At 41.4% G+C, this 10,510-nt stretch overlaps 1 long non-coding RNA gene across 1 annotated transcript; it reads left to right on the forward strand.

Moving 5' to 3' along the window:
- The first annotated feature begins 9 nt into the window (after window positions 1–9).
- LOC103307527 (uncharacterized) lies at window positions 10–5,652 on the forward strand. Its single transcript, XR_006177145.2, has 5 exons — window positions 10–307; window positions 1,337–1,422; window positions 2,250–2,337; window positions 3,150–3,271; window positions 3,997–5,652. It is a non-coding gene; the product is annotated as an uncharacterized LOC103307527 (long non-coding RNA).
- The last annotated feature ends 4,858 nt before the right edge of the window (window positions 5,653–10,510 follow it).

Genomic DNA, 10,510 nt, shown 5'->3' on the forward strand with positions numbered 1-10,510 from the left:
ATCACTGTCTTTTTTTTTTTTTTTTTACATCAACGTCATATAAAAAACTGATAACTTGAAATGTGAAGTCTCATTTTTAGGTGATATACAATTGTATTTTAGTATATGGTTTTGCTGCATAAAAGCCTTGGAAACATATTTTAAAACTGATAACGTAATTTAACTCAAACTGCTTCAAATAGAATAACATTTAATAAATAAGAGCATTTGTATGCATATACTGTGAACCTACAGAAGAAAACTTGATCCCACAAAGATATATGCACTAAAGAAATGTAACAGAAGAATACATTAAGAAAAGTGAATGGTAGGTATTATAGTCTTAAGAACTTTAAGCCTATATATTAATATATCTCCTTTGTCCTTGCAAAGATTTTTTTTCCCATTTTAAAACTACATTTGGGAAAACGATCAGTCCATACTATGGTCTGTTCATTTAGTTACTTTTTAAAACTTATAAATGTGAGAAATGCTAATAGAACTGAGAGCTTGCAGAAATACTAAATACGCACTTTTTCACAGGGCACTATGTTCTGCATTGGTTTCATAGGTTTGCAGTTCTTCTCTTCTTAGAAGGGAAAAAACCCTAAGACTTAGCCCTGTAGAAATATAGAAACTCCTATATCCAAAAGAAAGTGTTTCACATTCCATGAAGTAGCATTCTGGCTCCTCCTCAGGTCTCTTGTAGGCATATCAGCTATTGGAGCCTTGTGTAGCCATCAGCCCTCAAATAAATGTAATATAAATCCAATACACCTCTCATCAGACAGGTGCAGAAGTGGTAGTTGGATCTCATAATATTTTTCTCTGTGCACCCTTCATTTAATTGGGAGCAAATTACCACCACCCCTTAAGTCTTTTCTTGGAACATCATTACTCTGCAGGCAGCCTTTTTATTCGTAAAATAAGAGATGAAGGGAAATGGAAGTAGTATCATCCCTGAGGTAAGAGTGTCCCTCAGAGTAGCTTTCTAAATTGGTGGTCTGAAGGGTTTTTTGGTGTTAGTTCTGCAGGCCTGAATCTCCGTTCCTTTTCATAGTGTATGTATGTGTTCTCTCTTTCTCTCTGTGTGTACCCCTTGTTGCAAAAATGTGCTCTATTGTTTTTGTATAGAACTTAGTTTTATATTGAAATGTCATAATTGTCTGGTTGTACGGTAACTTCTAATATTTGTCATAAGGACTTGAACTGTTTATTAGGGAAATTGACTTTTTTACCCTGAATTTCAGGCAAAATAAATTAATTTTAGATCCTATCTTTCCAGTATTCTAAATGAGCTATTCTGGTTCATTGAGTAAATACAAACTTTTCAACTTTTTATTTTTTAATTATTTAGTACTTCTGAAGGCTGCCAGTTTGAAGGCAGAAATGTTGGAGACTGAAATGTTGGAGACTGAAGATTTGTGTTTTTCCACATATCAGGTACTGCAGATGAGTACTGTGCATGCTCCATAGATTGAGTAGTTTGTTAGGGTGTAGGTTTTTATATGGGTCCATGTTCAAAGAAGCTGAAACTAAGTCACTTCACCTAGGTATCCGATGGTCACAACTTTTGGTGGTTGCTCAGTTGGACTGACTTCAAACTAGTGACACAGCTGTGTGAGATTCCATTTCCTATTAATCCCTTTAGCCATGTGGTCTTCCTATGAAAAACTTAGAATTATGTTCCTCCAAAATTAGGGTGAAAATGAAAAAATTGTTGCTGTCGTGTATTTTGTACTCTTTCTTGTCATATCTCTTCCAGTTACTGAAGAATACCAGGGTCACTATGCTTCAGCTCACTTTCTCACACAAAGAAACAAGCACAGCCATTTCCTCCCCCAACTAGAGTTTGTGTTTGGTGCCCAGAGACCCCCCAGTTATAATAGTAATGATTGAGTTCTGTACAGCATATAGACCCTTCCACAGTCTAAACTGGTTTCCCATTTACTTCTGAATCCTTTTCAAGCTGCCCTTTTTGGTTTTTAGACACCTTATGGTTTGCTCCAAACTACATGCCACGTATGTCTGTCATCTTCCTGGTTCCTTCCTATTGCCTAGCACCAGAGTCCTCTTTGTCCCTTCACACAGTCTGACCACTGTTGAAAGTCATCGCTTGAAGTCTCTCTCTTGTGGAGCAGCCTTTTTTTAATCTAACAAGCCATACATCTCACAACTTTCATTTCCCTACTGAGTTGATCCTCCTGAATGTGATTCTGCTCATGTATGCATGTGTGCTTAGCTAAATGGCTCTGTTTTGTATCCAACAGTTCTGCAAATGAATTTTGCTAATCTGAAACACCAAGAATGGTTGCCTTGTTTTTTCCAGAAAACTTTTCCCAACTTCTAAGGAAAAAGGTAATTTTTTTCTTTCTTTAAGATAGTCTTTTGTTAGATGTTGGATGATGAAGGACTTAAGACAGAAAAATGCAAAGCTGTAACTCACTGAAAACGTTGAGTTAAAAGAAAATGATGGGAAAACTATCTAAGTTGTGGGGTAACAGGAAGAGAAAGTCAAAGAAATTGTAACTTGTCTTTGTCTCAAAAGCCATGTACAAAAGACCTCCAGTGAGAATTTCTTTTAAATAACTCTTAAAGCCAGGGTTATAGAAATTGAGTCATGGGGGGGCGGGAGGTATAATTAACAAGTGAAAACTTGGTTTAAAGAAACAGGGAGGAAATATAGTTTATGTTGAAGAATGACATTTTGAAATCTTTTCAGTATTTAAACATTTTAAACTTTAACATCTTTCTCCTCTAAGATCTTATATGTACAGCATGAGCAACATCAGAAGAAGCCTGCTTGTACAGATCTGCCAATCTTAACCCTGTTGTGAAGGACCCACTCCTAGAGATGAAGTGGTAGCTTAATCTTCATAGATTGGCCTTTCGCATCTTTGCTCTGATAGAAAAACAGTAATGCTCTTCTAGTCAGTTGTGATGTTGGTTTTGTAACATGGATATTTGTCCACTAGGCAAAGCACATCAAAATGCCATCAGATACAAAGAACTTTCCACCTCCATTGATATGGCCCTGATGTGAATCAGTGACCTGGAAATGAAATGTGTCACAGTTTATTACCAGTTCCCTGAACCTTCTAATCCCACTAAGGATCTAATAAAAATTATTCCAAAACCTGTTGTTAATTTGCTTTTTTCTTTATAATTAGCTCACTTGATATCATTGACTGGGATTTTTGGATTTTCTCCTGCTTCGGCCACAAAGTGATCACAGGAACTGGCATAAGTTTCCATCAGTACACCTCATTTGCTGTATTACAGAATTGTCCAGGTGCATTGATTTTTTTTCACCTTCCACCATCAGCTACTGGCCACTGGAGAAGGTAGCATTTTAGATGTAACCTAGTACAGCAGATACTATGTTACTCTTGTTAACCAGTTAAATTACTTGGTTAAAACAAATGGAATAAATAGCACAGGAATTTGAAGTTCCTTCAGAAAAATATTGGAGTTAATTTAGAGATAAGAGATCATTACCCTAATTTTGGTTAATATTTAGCCTCTTGTTTCTTGAGTTGGAATGGTGTTGATTTTTATAGCAAGTGTGCTGCTGCAGTAGCATCCCCATTATCATCTTCACATGCAGCTATTTTATTAAGACAAAGAAAAAAGATTTCTCTTAGAAATTCTTCAGAAGAAATTTCAAGATGAATATGGTTTACTAGCTTTTCTTTGAAAAATCAAACTGATTATCTGATTCTTTGTGGAAATTAGCTCTTTAAGCATTGTGAACCCCTGGTAGGGCTTATGCATGTATCTTCATAGGGTTTTTAATGCGCTCAGAAGGATTGCTGCCTGGATACTACGTTTATTGGTGCTGTATAAGTATTATAGATCAATTGTCAAGCAAACATTTTGCAAATCATTTATCTTTGTATATTTTCCCCAGTAGATAATTGCTTTGAAATTCATGCTGTCTGAGCTTTTAGCATTGTTATTAGATAATCAGAAGTTATTTGAATGTTAATATTGCATTTTTTTCTTTTCTTTGTCCAGATGAGTCAGGATTTCATTTTTCCAGTGGGCTTGTAATGCTGAGAGCCTATAGATGTCTTTGGAACTGCATATTACCTGATCCTGTATTACTTTGTTACTGACGTGGTCATATGTTCCCGACTTCCTCCATGCTCCAGTAGAGTAATTCAGCTTTTTGCCTTTCTCCGACCAAGGTTGTACAAGATTACATCCTGCAATGTTAGCTGCACAGGTGTATGAACAGTATATTACCCTTTCCTATCAGCAGGTGGAGAGACATAAAATTGAGGAAGTCATTCTTCAGACATGATTTCTCTTTTAAGAAGAAAGTATCTATTGCAGCAATTTCCCTCATACTTCAGCCTTTTTGCGACATATATTGGAAAAATGTTTCTCATGAAGTCACTAAAAATACTTACTTCATTTATTCAATACATTTTACAAAGACTAATCCTCAGAACACCCCTCTGTTGTAGGTTGCTGACTCGCATGTGAATTTTTATTGGAAGCTAGTCAGCAATTTATTTTCTTATAAAAAGCAGATCTGTTTATATCACCAAATCTATTAAGAAAAAGGGGGACATTAAACTAGAGGTATAACCTCTCTTGATAAGCAATGGTAGGACTATCTTTAACAGCTCACTTTGAATATTAGATGTGAAATCCACTTCAGTCATTTGGAAGCTGGTTCTTTTCCGGTCTTGGATGAGCATCAAAGCAGTTCCTCTGTTTTATCAATAAATGGTGACTCATGCTTTTCATAGGCTTCCATAGTGCCCTTCTAACTGTAAAGAAAGAAGGAAGTGCTGTCAGATTTCTCCAAAATGTTTTCCTAATGATCTTCAGCTAGATGAAAGGTCGCTTTTCTCTGAGGCAAACTAAGCCTTCTCTCTATACAATAATTTGCTCTCTACAATCTATGAAACTTGTTTTATCTCACTAAAGACCACAAATTATTCTTCAATTTATATAGACTTCTATTTAATAGAATTTGGCTCAAATATTTTTTGTTTTCTGTGTGTGGAAATAGAAGACATTTGACAAATATGTATCTTGATATGCAGTCTATTCGGTTTACATGTAAAAGTCCATATTCTCATGCCAAGAGAATGCATCATCTTAATTCACATTTGCTATAGGTGGGGTATAGAAAAGTGCAGAAATGCCTTAAGGGCACAAGAATTCATCCTGCAGAACTTCTAAGCTCTGCAAGACAGTGCTGTATAAAAGCTGTGAAAGTATCGTTTCCATTACAGCATCCTGTTTTTAACATGGGAAGAATGTCCTTTCAAAGCATTTTGAAGTCTCCTTCCTCTGAGGTTGTGAAACTTTTTTTTTTTTTTGAGTCTCGGATAAGGCAGTGTTTTCTCATTTGAATGCTAGAGGGCACTATGGGTACACAAGTGAAACTGCCAAAAATTGGAAGTAATGTGCTCTCATTTCAAACTTCCTGCTCATACAAATATTTGCAGTTCTTGCAGAAGATAGTGTCCATCGCTACCAGGGCAACAGAAATTCTATTTTTGTGAATGGACACTGGTTACACCTGCTTGTATTTAAACACTGATGATCAAATGTGGCTCTACACATTTAAATCTGGATAAGATTGAGAAGCATTCCCGTCTTGCAGGATACCTACTCTTCCCTCCCCCCCACCCCATTCGTACTCCCCACCCTCTTCCTTTTTATAAATCAATTTATTGTATTTTTCTGAAGAGACCATGATGAAAACTGCAGTAAGATAATAGGTTAGGCAATTGCCTCCAGTTAGTCAAGGCTTTTTGTATACTAATTATTTAATCTGCTGTAAGCCAGCCCTGGAATTAGATACATATGCAGTGAGTGCAGAACTAAGTCACATCCCAATCAGAAGTACGATCTGTCTGTATGTGCAGTTTTGTGGTAGCCATGTTGGTCTCAGGATATTAGCGAATCAAAGTGGATGAGGTAATATCTTTCATTGGACCAACTTCTGTTGGTGAGAGAGACAAACTTTTGAGTTTACACAGAGCTCTTCATCAGCTCTGGGGAATGTGCTCAGAACCAGAGCTAAATATAAGGTGGAACAGATTGTTCAGTGTAAGTAGTTAATGCACATTTCAAGGGATCATTCCAGGTGAAGTGGCCAGTTAACATCTCTCCAGTCATAGGGGGGAATGGAGAAAAAGGCTGGGGGGAAGGCTGGGAAGGGAGATTATAGATTGTAATAAACCATAAATCCAACGTCTTTATTCAGTCCATGATTTTTAGTGGCTAGCAAAGTTATGAATTTAGGCTCCCTGTCTCATCTTTTGAAGGTGTGTGCAGGTTTCTTTTGAGGATGAGGACTGAGAGGTCACATATACAGTGATTGCTTTGTGAAAAGTATTTATATAAACCACACGGAAGAAACAACAAGCCAGGCTACTGATATTGGTATAAGGGAAATCTCCATCAACATGATCTCAGTTTTGTGGCAGACTGATATTTCTAATGCTTTGGTTTATTCTCTAGCTCCACCTCGTTTCAGGAACCCTACATGCTGGGACTGGTACAAATCAATTTACAGGAACCAATTTTTTGAGTAGATGCAGCCTTGAATTCCACTTAGGGGTGTGCGTGCCCAGTGCACCAGAGCTGGAGAATTTTGCTTAGCAGCACTTGTAAGAGGTGGTGCTCACGCATCATGCTCATATATCCTCCTCTGGATATATGAGGTGGTGCCACCTTGACCTCCCCTTAGTTCCTTACCTACTCATGTCTGGAGTTGGAGCTCTCTATAGTTCCTAACCTCACAACCTCTATTCCTTAGTGACTTTTTTTGACCTGTATATAGTTCATTAGTACCATTAGTATAGTATTAGTTAAATTTAGCTTAAGTATTTCCCTGGTAATGCCCCCACCAGGGATTAAATATTGTCCATCATGTAGAGGAGTGATCTCCAATAACAATCCCCACATCAAGAGCAGTGTTCAATTTGCAAATCGTTCATGAAATGGATTCAGGTGGTGAGGAATCTTCATCTAAAGTAGCACCTTCTTGAACAGACCATGCTATATGCTTTGGCACCTGCATAGGACTGGAGGTCACCCTCGGGTTCTGGGAGTGCTGCTGTTTTGTGCTCTGGATCCAACACCTCTCTGAAGAGATGGAGTTCATTCCCTGTTGCGTGTGCCAAGGAAAAGGTTGCATAAGACCAACTGAGGCTGCCCAGGTTGTGTGGGAACTTGTCTGTCTCCTCCAGAAGGAGTGCAGAATGGAACAATGTGAATGCTGACACACAGGCTGGAGCAGGTCCTGTTAACCACTGCCCCAGTACTGGGGAGAATGGGAGGGGGGCAAAGACCCCATTTTGTCGATTCTGGTTTCAGCCCTGGGGTGTCTCTTAAGTCCAGTACCAATGAGGGCGATGCTAACACTGGCTGTTTCTGTGCCAGCGGTGTATCAGGAGGCAATGGACCTCTGCTTTTCTGTCCTGACCCCTCCCTGGGTCCAGGACTTTTCCAGTGCAGTGTCGTTTGTAGTGCCATTGTCTGGATGGACTGCTGAGCCATCGGCACCGCACACCAATGTTTCCCTTCCAGTCAGTGAAAGTGGCACCGATGCCAGGCCCAAGGGACCACCTTAGCACTGGGAACTTCCTCAGCTCGCTGCTGTTACTGTGACAGCACTCACCACTCTCCATTTTGACATCAACAGTCACGTCAGTACCACTGCTGATTTCGGAGTCAACTGCTTCTGGCACCAGAAACAATGGACGTGTACTTTGTGCCGGCAGTACCCGTTCCACCATCAGACCAGTTGCTCATAGCCCCAGGGCTGGCTCCACCCTTTATCCTCTGAAGCATGGGACTCCTTGTGTCCAGGTTTGGATCTTCCTCCTCCTGCTCTCCCATCACCTGACCCATTTTGAGGGCTATTCATGGAGCTCTGTGAGTACCAGCATTGGCAGTCATCTAGCATTCTAACGGGTCCCTCGCCCAGTGCCTAATGGCCACTAATGCCCTATCCATTCTAGTGATCTCCATGGCATCCAGGGAATGCTCCTTGGTCGTGGAAGTTCCACTCCTCATCTTGCTCTAAAGCGAGATCTTCGAGCAGATCTGTGGCAGTGTCTGTCAATTTGCTGCTGGCCCAGGCACTGGTGAACCTTCCCTCGTAGAATCTTCAGAGTCTTCCTGTCCAGATCTGTCAGTCCTGGACCAGGATCCAGCTCTGGCACAGTTAACCACTTTGTCTTCATCCCTAGACAATTCTGCAATGCCTGGCTCTTCCTCTCCTTCAGTACAGGAGGATTTCAAGGCATATGAAGACCATGTGCAGCATGTGACCGCTTCCCTGAGTATTCAAGTGGAGTTCCTGCAGGAGAATACCCATACATTATTGGATATCCTGCAGCCATCTGTCCCAGGAGAATCATCCTTCCTATTAACAATATGCGCCTAGAGCCTGCTAAGGTTCTCTGGAGCACGCTGGCTTCAGTACCATCTACTGGGAAGCAGTTGGAGAAACACTACTTCATTCTGGTGCACCCAACCCCAGATTCCTTGGTTGTAACAATGGTGAACAATAGAGCCCAGCAATGAAAATTTAAATCCACTCCTAAGTATAAAGCCTCTAAACAGATGGAACCTGACCGGTAACCCTCCTCTTCTTTTCAGATGCAGATTGTAAATAACTAGGCATTGCTATCCAAATACAACTTTGTGAACTGGACAGCAGTGTCTAACTTTGAAGAACAGCTGCCCAAAGCCTTGAGGGAGGAATATCGGGCGTTTGTCGCCAATGGCTGCTTGGTGGCTAGCAGTCTGCGCTGGACATCATGTATACTTCGGCCAGAATGATGACCTCAGTAGTGACCAAGAAAAGGGCACCCTGACTGCAGAATTTGAGCATTGCTCCTGATGTGCAGCAAGATAGATTGGATTTACCCTTTAATGTCCGAGTGCTTTTTTTGGACAAGATAGATGAAGCTCTGCATTGCTTCAGGGATTCTAGGGCTACCCTACAGTCCTTGGACATGTCCATGCCGGGAGTGCAGAGGTGCCACTATAGTGGTCAGCAGCAGCATTATGGTCCACAGTGTACATTTGGGCAGCCTTTCCCTCCCCCAAGACAATTTGACTATCCCAGAAAGGTGCATAGGTTGCAGCTAAAGAGGCATTTGGGTACAGGGTTTGGCCAGTTGACATGCTTTCCCATTTTGATTCCCTGATCCAGAGCAGTGGTCTAGTCGTGGCTCCCTTTTCCCCATCCCCTCCATTTTGGGACAGGCTGGCTTGCTTGCTTTCACAGTGCTTGGGTCTCAGTCACCATCGACAGCTGGGTCCTAAATACCATTAGATTGGGCTATGCCATCCTATTCCTTTCCTTCCCTCCCTGTCCCTCTTCAGGGACCCCTCTCATGAGATACTTCTCCTCAAGCAGGTCTGCTCTCTACTGGCTTTGGGAGCAGTGGAGGAGGTTCTGCTGGAACACCAGGGTCAGGGCTTCTATTCCTGGTATTTTCTGGTGTCCAAATCCAAGGGAGGGGTAATACCAATTCATGACATTCACAGCCTCAACAGATGTATCAGATACATGAGATTCTGAATGGTCACTTTATTGACTGTCCTCCCCACCTCAGAATGACTGTTTTGCTGTTCTGGGTCTTCGGGACACCTATTTTCATCCAGCCTTTACCAACCAGGTCTGTTGTCACCAATGCCTCCTTGATGGGCTGGAGAGCACATCTGGGGTTGCTGAAAGTTCAGGATCATGGTCCGAACAGGAGGCCTCACTGCATATCAACATGCTGGAGCTTCAGGCCATCCACAGTGCCTGTCACGTTTCTCTGGACCGTATTGGGCTCAGTGGTTCACACACTTACCATCAATATCACCATGATGTATCATGAGTAGGCAAAGGAGAGCATACTACGGGGTGCTCTGCCAAGAGGCAATCAAGTTGTGACAGTTCTGCATCGAGGAAAGTATCACTCTGATAACTGATCACTTGCTTGGGGTCTAGAGTCATCTTATGGACCATCTCAGAAGGAACTTTTTCCCGAGTCATAAGTGGTCCCTGAAGCCAAGTGTCCTCTGGGTCATCTTGGGGTATTCCGATGATTGACCTGTTTGCTCCAAGGAACAGCAAGAAATGTCATCTGTTCTGCTCTTGAGGGGGGCCTCAGTCTGGGTTCCCTGTCTGTCACTTTCCACCTTAGCTGGCAGTTGGCTGTCCTGTATGCTTCCCCCCCCAAACCCTATTGTCCCACAGGTTGTTGTCAAGCTGAAGGTGGATCTGGCCGAGCTCATTGTCATTGCCCTGACATGATTGAGGCAGTTGAGGCATAGTTTATGTCTAGCCTTTTATCTGGACAGGTCTAAACTGTTGCATGCTTTGCCTTGCCTGTTTGTGTCATATGCAGATTGCATGAAGGCTCAGGTGGTCTCTTCTCAGATCTCTGAATGGATAACATTGTGTATCAAGCAACAGAGGGTCCTGTGGCACCTTTAAGACTAACAGAAGTGTTGGGAGCATAAGCTTTCGTGGGTAAGAACCTCACTTCTTCAG

Source organism: Chrysemys picta, chromosome 1 (assembly GCF_011386835.1).
Source record: "Chrysemys picta bellii isolate R12L10 chromosome 1, ASM1138683v2, whole genome shotgun sequence".
Taxonomy (NCBI): Eukaryota; Metazoa; Chordata; order Testudines; family Emydidae; genus Chrysemys; species Chrysemys picta.